This window comes from Phasianus colchicus, chromosome 18 (genome assembly GCF_987193195.1).
Source record: "Phasianus colchicus chromosome 18, bPhaCol1.hap1.1, whole genome shotgun sequence".
NCBI lineage: Eukaryota > Metazoa > Chordata > Aves > Galliformes > Phasianidae > Phasianus > Phasianus colchicus.
The window spans coordinates 10,880,296-10,892,552 of NC_143453.1; the positions used below are offsets into that span (position 1 = coordinate 10,880,296).

Sequence of the window (12,257 nt, forward strand, 5' to 3'; positions counted from 1 at the left end):
GCATGTTGCTCTGAAACACTGAAGCTTTTCTTGACGCATACACTGTGAGAACCCCAGAAGAGGCAGGCCACAGGAAACAACAAGGTATGTCTAAGCATTGGAAAAGTGAACTTATCCCTCAAAAAAAAATCACCCTGAGGGTTAGCAAGCCACTAACAAATACAACAGCAGGCTGGAGCTGCAGAGCATCCCTGGAAGATGAGAAGATCAAGCCTGGAAGCTGCTGTCAGGGAAACCAGCAGGACTGAAGTCTCCAATGGCCTAGGACTAATTCAGCCCCTGTCTGTAACAGGCAAGTGATGTGGTGGATGCACTGGCTGAGGAGGTGGATTTGCCTGGCAGAATGTGCATTTTAATTGCTCATTTTCTTTTTTTTTTTTTTTTGAATGTGATTTGATTGCGAATTATGTTTTCTGCATTTGTAATTAGAATGTATAGCAGATGGTGGAGGATTTGGCTCAAGTGATGTAGCCATTAGAATAATTCATGCTCTCCCCTGATAGTTTGCTGGGAAAGGGGTGTTCTCATGTGAGAATACCCTGGGAGGTGCTCTGCTGCAGACACCCTTCTTAAATAGTGCTGGAAAATGGTGGAAATAAGCAGAGCCCTACTGAGCTCAGCATCCAGGCTACAGCACAGCACCTGGGAATCTGTTCTCCAGGGAGAGACCCACTTGTCTTTGTACAGGTGAGTGATGTGCAGTAAAAATGCTGAACTAGAGCCTCAGAAGAATGGCGAATGTTCATCATATTTTCAAAAAAGTGAAAATATATTTCAGACTTACTTTCAGGCTTGTCCTCTTACGCTGGGAATGCCTGCATCCCTTCTGGCTGTGCCACACTTGCCTGCACGCTCTGGCTGCTGCCTGGGAACAGTCATGGCCTTCTTTGTTCTTTAACACAGTGGTGCTGTAAGCTCTCCCAGTTGTAGATGTTATCTAAAAAGAATTAAAGAAATATATTTACAAACATAAGCACAAGTATCATTTAAGACAACAAATAACCAGGAGAAGTGAAATGGCAGTATTTCACTCTCATTTTTCCCCTGATGTTTTTGAATGCCTCAAGTTTTCCTCTTATGGTTTATGATGTTATCATGCTCCTGTCTAAACTACTACCTTAAAATACGTTCTAGGGGGTTATTTCCTCCATAAAACACTGACAATAATAATTTCCCCCGTAAAACCTTCAGTTCCTCCTTGCACTGTTATTTCAGATCTGTCAAGCCATTTGCACGTATGGTTGGTGAGCAGGTACCTGCTGTCTCCACTTACCACAAAGATATCCCTCAACTTAATTAAAATGAAACATTTTTCCTTAAGTTGAGGTATGTATCTGCTGGAGGACTGAGGGTGGGAGGAAGGAAGGGAAAGAGCTTTGTGTGGTACCAGCCTTAGGGTCTCAGAGAAAGGATTTTTCCAATCATGTAGCAGCTGAGGCTTATTTATGGGAAACAGAGAAGCTATGAATCCAATTCTTAAATTTTGGTAGTATGCCTAACATGCCTAATGAATGCTCCTTCAGCTCCTGCAGATGAAGGCAATGCCTGCTTTTGACAAAGCAGCCTTTTCCACTCCCCAGTGTTTGAGACACTTGCATCTAAAGGTCAGGCAGGTGATGGAAGCTACATGGCCTTGTGCCTATGCCTGGTGGGGTGCCGAGGCACACGACAAAGAAGCTGGGCAGCATCTTTGTCATGTCCCTTCTTGGCAGTGGAGGGGGATGGAGGCAATCAGTCAGAAGCAAGGTAGGCAGCTGGCTGCTTTTGTTCAGTCCTGTATCCTCAGGACCTGAACCTGGAATGGTTATGCAGGAGACCAGAAGACAGAGCAGACAGTGCTCAAGTGCTAAGGGAAGGCTCCATTGGTAGCAGCAGTATTTTTAAAGGTTGCATGGCTGAGAGAAAAGAACTATTCCCATGAAGAATCTTTTGATGCTCATTATGTGAAAGCAAGATGGCAGATTTGGAAATCCTGGCACAAAGTGCATCTCATTTCCCTAAGTCTGACAAACACACCGCAGCTCTCGTCAACACAGGGATCTGTCAGCATCCCATCACCCCTCGATGACCAGCACATGGATAACCCTCCATAACTGCTGTCCTAGAGCTAACTTGATGGATGGATGTTTTGGTACTGCTTTGGACTGCAACCACTGCAGGCTCTTCCCAGCATGATCCTTGAGGTCCCCTCCAACCCAGGTCATTCTGTGATTCTGTGATTCTGTGATTCAATACAGCTGGGCACGTCCAAGAGTGAGGTTTGCTGGATTTCTTCTCTCCACAGCAGGGGTTTGCTGTAGGCACACTGCAACTCCAGTGGGGCAAACTGCAGAGGAAACTGGCTCCAGCATTGCCTGGTCCACACAGAGCTCTCCCTGCTGTGTTAAGTTCACGCAAGCAGCTGCAGTAAGGTGTGTGCTTTGGGCAGGTGGCAGTGGTTGAGCTGTTCCCAAGAAAGAGGTGACAGAAGCACAGCACGTTGGCTTTGTGCTCAGTAGCAGATGCTGAAGGCCATGCTTCTTTCATCCTGCTGTATCTTGTGCAAAGATTCCCCAGCATTCTTTGCAGGCTGTTGCTCACCTATGGCAACGTCCCCCTGGGAGAAACTGTGCTGGTGCAGATCCTCTGTGTGATCTGTACCAGGGCTCCCCGCCTCTGACAAGGCTCTGCTTTTCTTCTTTGCTTTAAAAATAAGAATTAATGTGCTGTTCATCTTTTATTTCCTTTTCATGCTCTGAGCTGTGAGTAATTAGAGCTACATCACACTGGAGAAATTACAACAATATAATATTTCTACAGTTAAATCTGCATAAGTATAATATCTTTGAAAAATAACGAGCTCCTCTAAGAGAAATTAATTATCCCGTCGGGACAGTCATTATTCCAAAGCAAAAAGAGCCCAGGTTTCTTTGCTCGCTTTTATTTTGAGGATTTCTTTCACTTGAAGTACTGGCCCCATCCTCCAGCCCTTTTGTCTGTGGCCAGAACATAAATAATCATATTAAGTGGTGTAAAGTCTATCCTGGAGACTTTTACAGATCTCAGGAGAATATTAAGAATCTTTAAAATTAAGTCCAAGTGCATTTTGCAGATCTGTTTCAGTGCTATCATCACTGCTCATCCACCAGCTCAACCCGTCATGTCTCATTTTCCTGGGTTACTTCTTTTCTTGTGAGTTGTTTGCTGCTTCTTCCAAGGAACAGGACTCCACTTATCAAAATAAGCATGTTATCTATCTGGGCTCTCATCATATTGTCTACCCACACTCAAGTCATCATATTTAAGACTTCTATTTCAGGACAGGATGGCACAGCTGCACACGGTGTGTGCCTGCATTCGACATCTGCACGCAGCCTTCGGGAGCCAACCTGCAGACCTGGCAGCAGCAGGCATGACTGCAGCCATCACAGCACATATGGCTTAAATCACCAGCTGACCTAGATGATTGTACAAAGGTAACTTTAAAGAAAAAAAAAAAGGAAAGAAAAAGCAACAGAAACCTATCACCTCAGTGCTTTCTACAGATTGTGTCTGGTGGGGTCTGAGGGGTTCTCCCCCAACAACCAAAGCCTGCTGTCAGTTTTCAGGTGTGCCTGTGAGCACTTCTGCTGTCACGGTGACTTGCAAGGATTCTGGCTGAATCCCTGACAGCTCCAACTACTCTGTTAGCCTTCGTTTTTCTGCAGGACCTAATCAAAGACACTGTTTGTTAAAATCCTATTGTCTCGGTAGCAAGAACAAGGACAAGCTCCTCTGTGGTGATTTAACACGGCCGACAGTTCAGTGTAGAGATTTATTACAGCCAGCAGAAAGTGCAAACATGCGATGCCCAAGTCATTACTTTTAATTTGCCATTTCTTTAAAAGAAATGTATACACAAGGCTAAAGCCCAGGCCCTTCTTTTCAGCTTGGTGTAATCTCCTGTCAGCCAAGGAACACAGCAAAACATAAACCTGCGCCCTTCCCTTCAGAGGAAGGACAGGGAGATTTAATTCCCTCAGCCTTTTAAAGGCAGATCATCATGCTCCTGCCACACAAGTTTTCAGACTAGAAACTGATCTAAAGTAATGGAATTAACCAAGCCTAGTCATTTAGATTACCAGTTCTGCCTTGGATCCTGGCTGAAAGGTTATGGCAAAAGCTCACAGAAGTTAGCTAATTAAAAAGATTTCCCTCTGAAAAAAAATTTATTAAGTTGTCAAGGACAGTATCATAATAAATAAAGCACAAAGATAAGTGAGAGAGCACTATTAAGAAATGCAATGATTCACACCCCCCCAAGCTTTTCAACTGCTTATCTAATCATATGTCATAATTATTTGCAATGATGTTAAAACTCTTACATGACGCAGTTGTAAGTCAATTACAAAAATGGCTTTTAACAGTTAAAGAGAATAAAGGCAGTGTGTGCTTTTCCATCCTATATGGATGGGGCCCATTGCAGCCTGCTCTAGTAGGTGGGCAACCTTGCCCCTGGCAAGGGCTTGGAACTGCATGATCACTAAGATCCCTTCCAACCCAAGCCATCCTGTAATTCTCTGATCTGTGCCCAAGAGAACAAAGCCCTGCCTTAGCTTGCATGCTATGAGCCAAGGTCCATGTCTCAAACAGAACCCCACAGAAAAGCTGCTTTGGGAGAAGAGAGCATCATCACCAGCTGTACTGCTCTGCAGCCACATCCCTACTCCCGTCCAGAAGGCACGGAGCTCGTCCGATCGTTCAGTCACTGTGCCACGGGAATCACTGATGGATTAGCTGAATGCTGATTTTCAAGCAAGAGAAATTCTTTGGCAACCAACAGAAGCCCATGATTGCTTTGGAAATCGCTGAGGCAGATAACTGGTATTGCAGAGCCGCACAGAGAGCTTGTGCTACTTACATCATGGCTTAATTAGTTATTTCTGATACAGCAATACAAATGGCTCATATTGCGAACCACCTCAGTCCCTCTCTCTGTTTTCAGGCTTGTCATATTTGTCTTTTTACTGTACATCAAATGAAGCAAGGAGAGGAATAATGCATATAATTTGTAGCATCAGATCTTGGCAGGATCCCAGGCCGTACCTCCACTGCACTCAGTGCCACCATCAATGGAGCAGTCACAAGGAGCTGATGGGGAAGGGCTCTCCTTGCGCTGAGGGTCTGTGTCCTCTTGTCCTCCAGGCTGAGCTGATGCACTGAAATCCTACATGGCCTTTTCTGTAAAAGGCAAAATGTTGTTGTTGTCTTTGATTATGTTTTGTCTGGAAAAATTGCTCTGAAAACAGCTTGTGCCTGTGATCTCTGGACAAGTTTCTCCTGTAATTCTGTTGTGACCTTTTCACTATCCTTCCAGGAGTATCTTTGAAAAAAGAAAGAAACAAACCTGAACCACAAAGTTGTAAAGAGCTGTTTTCTTTCTTCTACCTTCAGAGACCTTTTCTTCCCCTCCAGAAGCACACACCTGCCTTACAGGCTTCAAATCCCACTGCAAGATCAGAAGAAAATGGCCAAAGTCATGGGTGGCAGATAGCTTTGGGCAGAGCACAGGCGAAGCACAGTCTCAAACCAGTTTGCATTAGTGAGCAATATGTATTTTACCTGCGGGAAAAGTCACACTTTTAAATTTCTTTTCAGTGTGATCCCTGCAGAAGTGACAGATGTCTGCTAAGGCAGGAATTGGAGGAGTGTGTGAATATGAAGAGGAAAAAGAAGAAAGAAACAACCAGGAAAATGAGCTGAAAGACTTCCCCAAATATGAACGCACTAAAATCTTTGCTCCAGATGAAATGTTGAACCCAAGCTTACAAGAGATTTAAGAACACTTTAAGTGCTATTGCATTATACAATATTTTTCTTCCAGACCTGGATCTTGGAAAAGGAAAGCTTTTGAACGGTATTTCATTTTCTCCCAGAATGAAAAAGGGACATAATAAAAGCTTCATAAGATCGCCTACTCTTATAACATACTTCTTTCCTTACAGGCTGTATTTTCACCAGCATTCCAGTGCTGAGTGTCACCCAACCCTTGGCTTTTGTTGCCAGCAGCAAAATACAGTAAAGCAGACCTTCTAACACGCTTCTTTAGCAAAGCTGCATGCAACCAATTTTAAAATACCAGCATGGCAGCAGCACAGCAAGTGATACCAAAGTGACTGACAGACCAAGCTGCTAAAACTGGGCACATTCTACTGCTGCTTAACTACTAAAACTCAGCTACATATGTATGTTTGTTTGTTTTTTTCCCATTTCTTTCCTGATTTTAAGGGTGTTTATTGCAAAACACTGTAGGGGACACATTTCCCAAGCACACGCCTGACTCCTACGTTCAGTTTTCTGAAAGCCCACCATCTGATAGTCCCACTGCCAGTACATTACGTGCCTCCAAGCCAGACTTAAAGCTCTGGTGATGACACAGTCACTGGTATAGATAATTTAGTTCCTAAATGTTTTCTTTGTGCATTGAAACAACATCTTTGAGCAGTTTCTTAAATGTCATTTCTTGCACTACACAAAGCGGGCAATAAACAATAAAATTATTCACCTTGAAGAAACCATCTGCTGTCATTAAGGACATCACCACTTTTTTCTTGCTTTGAATGGTCCTCTGAGATGCTCTAAGTGTCATTAAAATGCTATGTTTGCCGTTGTCTGTGTGCCAGGCTCATTTTGCTTTAAAAAACAAAGACAATGATGGGTAAAATAAGCAGAAATTTCATTCTCTATTAGTTTGTATATTTCACCTATTTTGTAAATGTCTTTTAAAATGCTCGGTATTTGGACATATTATTTGGGAGCTGCATCAGAAGCACTAAGCTCTGGATGTGTGGTGCTCTGAGTGCACTGCTCTGACCCTGCAGCACGCTCTGCTGGCTCAGTGCCTCCCCCCACACACCATTTCTCAGCACCAAGCTGACCTCTGTGACGTGCTGTGCAGAGCAGCTTGTGATGCTGAACTGCAGCAAAGCATGGTTAAAGTTAACCCCGGGCCATCTGTCTCCATTTTCCTCATCTACTCAATCATAGATGGAGAGGACAACGTCATTTGCAATGAAGCTTTAGCTCCCTTCCTCCTCCACACTCCTCCCATGCCTGCAATACACTTGCTCACTTCTTTTCTTGGATTTGTTCCTTAAAATGAGGGTATGCCTGAGTTGCCAGTGTGTCCCTGCACTGGGAGATCCATCACAGCCTAAAGAGGATTTGTTGCCTGTTCCCTGGGTCATCAGTGCAGCCTGAGTGCTGCAGTGGTCAGCCAAAGGCACGCAGAGCTGGTCCAGCTCCCTGCCATTCATCTCCCAGTCTTTCTTGCTTCTTTAGCTGGTTCAAAACGGAAAGCTCAGCACTCCCCCCTAAAACTGCATCCCTGCTTCATGAAAAGACTTGAGGCTCAAGACAGAAAAACGGTTCAGGAAAATCCATCTCAAAACTGGCCTTTGCTGTCTAGGACAACAGTTCACAGGAGGTGAAAGTCGTGCATCTGCCCTAAAGACAGGGCAGCAGCAGAATGCCTCCTGAAGGCTGGAGGTACTGAGGGCCTGGGGGGGGAGGATCCGAATAAAGATCAGTCTGAAAAAGGTCAGGTAAAACGCTGTTTTCTCAGAAGAACAAAAGGTTGATAGCTGCATTCAGAATAGGCTGGGAAAAGTAATGGGTTTTAAAAATAAAGCTTTCTTGTTTTAAATGCTACATAGTCGGGGACATGTTATTTTCCTCCTAATGAAAGCCTGGAAGAGCAGATCACTGAGACAATAGGCTGTGCCATGCAGGATTCAACTTGTTGCAAGGTTGTAAGATTTATTTCTGGAGGCTAAATTTGAGATAAAAAACTTCCCCAAACGCAGCCAATATAATAAAAGGCAATCAAACACTAAGAAAAAGCATTCACATTGAAGACAACCTACTGTTACTAATATAGCTGAAACCAAAAGCTAAGGTCTGTCAGCCTTAAAAAATAAAATTAATTTTTTCTTAGCTCCACTGTCTTTAATTGTTCCTTCCACCAATAGAAGCGTTACAAAAATATAAAGAAAACCTTCAAGTCAAATCGAAGCTTCTCTTAAAATGAAACGCAATAAAAGCTCAATAAAGGCAGCTTGGGATTCTAGTGACATCAGTTTTGCTGTTGTGGTTTCTGATGTCACAGCATCCTTTGATGGGATTATTTCTGCATGTTTCGTGACCCATTCATTATCGTACCCATATTGTAGACTTCATATTACAGTCAACAATAAAAAATACCCTTGGCAACCTCCATTACATTCTGCAGTTAATTTGTGTTCTCACAAAGTGCTTATATTTACTATGAGTGATAATCATACATATGCATGAGACCTTAAGTGAAGGAGAATGTGCTTAGGAGCTAGCACAGAGGGAGTTTTGCCTCGAAGAGATGTCAAAATCAGTTCACTTTTGTTACATATGAGTAATTTAATTTCTTCTACAGTGTTATTAGGGCAAGAATGAAGTAACATTCTTTGGCATAATTGAAGCAAATCCCAGCAAGACAAGAGGATAACAAAACCTTCCCATCTTGTCACGTCAAATCCTTACCTACTCTGTAGGGCACACAGACACATTCTTGGTGTCGAATTAAATTATCCCTTTGAGTTTATTAACTTGTTATGTCCCACGACCTCCGGTATATTTACCGTTGGATCTTTCAACTTCCTTCTTTCTTTAGTTTACTCCCTCACAATTGACCTCATTTTTGCATCAGATCAGAAATACTAGTGGCATTCAATCCTTTTTCAGTGGTTTCTCTTGTTAAATCCTTCAACATCATCTCTATTTCCAATACTCCAATATGAAACAGCCAAGGAATCTGTCTGCAAAAGGAGATGTGGGAGGCTCAATCTCTCCTTTTCCCCTACAGCTTCTTCTGTAGCAGAAGAGGCTGCTCAGAGCCCACGGGCTGCAGCCATGTCAGCCCCATGGGACATGAGTGCAGCAGCCAGGGAGCCTGGGGCAGGCTGCAGCAGAACCCTGCTGCTGCTGCCTCTCTGGGTGGGCTGTTTCATTGATTTAAAGCTGCCATGTTCCCTGGAGCAGAAATCAGAGCTTTTTCAATGTGACATGCAAGTCATAGGAAAACTAGTTATTTGTAGGTTAGACGAGCTGTAGCAGCTAAATCATGCGATACTTTGTTGTTTCTGACTTTGCAGTATTTCTGATGAAACTCAGAACAAAACTTTTGTGGAGTAAGTAGCTTTTCTCATTTTTTAAACGAGCATCCTTCTCAGCTTCACAGTGAAAGTACCAACAGATGGCTGTCAGGCAGGGTTTCTCAGTAGTTAAGCCCTTGTAACCTTGCAGGCCTGTGGTCACTTGGATGCACTTGTGATTATTTAAAGCTTTGAATTTATCATATTTGGCTTTAATGGGAACTGAAGTTGACCAATGAAACAATTTGTATCTGAGCCCAAGAAAAGCAAATTTTACGTATGACAGTGATCCATTTCAGGTACCAGAGGTGGACAAGTGCTCACCTGTATCCCTCCTGCCTGCTTTCTGTCTAGTACATCTCGAAAGTACATCTAGTACAATCTGAGAAAAGAACAGTCTGGTATTTATTTAATACTCACCAAAGTTGAAGCACACACTGCTTGGAATGCTCCAGCATGGCAAAGGCATATTTAAATGCTCAGACTCCTGCTATCCTTGCTTGAAATCTTGAGATTCAGCTGTGCTCTTCTGTTACTGCCATCCCTCCTACCTCATCTGTAAAACAGGAACAAATACTATTTATGCTCCTGCGTAAAGCTCCTGAGAGCATCACAGGAAAGGTAGTGTGCATGTGGATTTATTATTGGGTCTATTTATACGATGAAAAGTAAAAGGACAACACATAATCAACTTCCAACAACTCATTTTTGCACTGCTTAGCCTGAGGAGGTTATTATGCACAGTCGCTCCAGAGAAAGAAAGCTTCAGTGCTCTGAGCAGAGCATGCCCAAAGGAAGAATGCACTAAGCACCGGGCTCAGGAAAGCCTCAGCTTACAAATCAGCTTATCTCACCCATGCACAGGGTAGCCTTTTTCACATGGTATTTTAAACAATCTTCAACTTGTGAATTCCTGAATCTGTGAGATAAAAGTAAGTCATCATAGGATGAACCTCAGCTCCCTAGAACTGCCTAACAGGAATGGAGAGAAACAAAATGAAGGAGATATTTCCCAGATATATCTGATTTCTTGCAGATGATATATGTCACATTTATCTTACTCTTCCATTTTGTATTTGTTTTTAATTGCTCCCTTGAAATGTAACTCCCACATCTCTGAATTGTGTGACTAATAGAGAGAAGTGGCAAATAGCTGTCATTTACAGAGGAAAATAGAAAATACACTATTTAATAGAATAAAATAGAATATCAGCAAGTTTTATTGAAATTTCTTACAGCGATAAATCCACCGCACCCAAAGCAGAGTAATCAGTGGAAATTAGTACTACCCCTTCTTGGACTTAATGGGTGCTCCACCCTTAGGGATTAGATGCTCTCTCCATTCTTCAGCCTTTCTGCAGAGACATTCTGCTGGCCCATCCCTGCCAAGCACAGTGAAGGGAACTGCCTGCCTATGGGACACTGAGCTGAGCATGGAGCTCATTCTAGATTTACTGAAGGGCAAACAGGAGATGTGTGGAGCCACTGCACCTGGGGTCCATCAATAACATCTCAGTTAGAGATGTACTACTTAGCATAGGTTTGCAGCATAGCTAGGTCTTCTTGGACTTAGTCAAGATAGAATAACACTGCATTGTGCTTTCATTACTTGCATATAAGTCGATGCAGTGATACTGGAATTTTTAAGGCTATAAGAAGACATAGGCACCTAATCTGAGCTCTGAATCACACAAGAGCACCCATAGGTAATGGTCATGGCTATATGATGCTGGAGTAATGCAGCAAATGCATAATTTGTGATTGTGCACTGCAGTAGACTACAGTTGGTGAAACTGAAATGGGAACTCTTGAATTATTTCTTTGCCAGATATGGGATAAAAAAATTGCTTACAGGCTGGTCTAGGTGAGGCTGCATTAAGCTAAGCTGTAGATGAAATTATTGTTGTATTCACTGCAAGGGCTGCTATGACAACAGATGAATGCTGCAGGTAATTTAATTACATTTCTGCCAGTCCCTCTGCTTTTCAGGAGACAATGCAGCAGCCAACAGCATTTTCTTTTAATTTTGCAGGTGGCACAAAAATCACACGTCAATTTCTCCTCCAGAGGGCCTAACAAGAGCATTTCACTTGAGTCATGAAACATTATTTAAGTACCTTGAAGGATTGCTTGTGCTTTCTCCCAGCATCCCCAATCCAGCATGCTTTCACCCCACAGTCTCAGCAGTCGCACTGTGCAGTGACACTTTGAGTCCATCCTCTTCTTTGCAGCTGCACGACACTCCTGTGGGCTGAACCCCGACAGCAGCAACTCCATTTGCACATCGAAGATAGAAATGCTTTCACTGAAAACAAAGCAACAAAGCCCAGCTCAGCACAAAGCCCCGTGGAGCAGAGGCACCTTCGTGTCCAACTTGCACAGTGCCAGAGGACAGCAGGATGCAGCAGCGGGTGGCTGCCAGCAAGCACTGTCTCCTTCTCCACAGCACATGAGATGATGTGGGTCAAATGGGAGTTTTAATTATATGAGACAGTTTTTAATTAATTTTGTTAACTCTTGGAGGCATTTCTCCAGCAACAGCAGGAGGGGGGGGCAGTTAGTGCTCCATGCTGCACCTTCAGCTGTGCTCCAGCAAAGCATCCTCCTGCCCTGCCCCTGCCCAAGGCACTGGGAAGAAATAAATGTGTGAAAATCAGCGTTCATCCAGCAAAGGAGAGCTGAGAAAGCCACAGTGCCGGGTGGCTGTCTCCATCCTGCACTTATCTTTCATGTCTCAGGTGTGTTTTAAATGAACACCGCTTGACCATATTAATGGGAAAAAGTGCTGGGGGAAGGAGGTGAGAAAAGTTCCTCTGTGATCGTGAACTGTGCAGCTGGCGAAGGAAAACAACTGCTTTAAGGACAAAGTATTGACTGAAAGAACAGGGAGAAGTTAATAGATATTGACTTGCATTTTCTGTAAATAGGTCACAGCACACCGGCATGTTCCTCTCCAAGGCATGATGAAACACAAGTGCCACAATGGGCAAACGTTTAATGTTACATACATGTCATTCCCTGCTGCAGAGAGACAGTATTTTCCCATGCAAAACCCCTGACATCTACAGAGCAGCACTGATGATACTGGGAGTGGTGAGAGCTCCCCAAATCTGC

General features: G+C 43.4%; 1 protein-coding gene across 10 annotated transcripts in view; it reads right to left on the bottom strand.

Moving 5' to 3' along the window:
- Window positions 1–363: 363 nt before the first annotated feature.
- The window catches only part of GALNT9 (polypeptide N-acetylgalactosaminyltransferase 9), a 439,027-nt gene continuing 427,133 nt past the window's right edge, over window positions 364–12,257 (bottom strand). For 5 of the 10 annotated variants that reach the window (XM_090120751.1, XM_090120750.1, XM_090120744.1 and 2 more), the window contains 6 exons: window positions 11,261–11,448; window positions 9,564–9,699; window positions 6,524–6,651; window positions 5,366–5,467; window positions 5,065–5,199; window positions 364–937 (listed from right to left, as the gene is read on the bottom strand). The gene's annotated coding sequence lies outside the window, so the exon portion shown is untranslated. The remainder of the gene's footprint in view (window positions 938–5,064; window positions 5,200–5,365; window positions 5,468–6,523; window positions 6,652–9,563; window positions 9,700–11,260; window positions 11,449–12,257) is intronic. The other 5 variants (XM_090120745.1, XM_090120746.1, XM_090120747.1 and 2 more) reach the window with 5 other exon arrangements.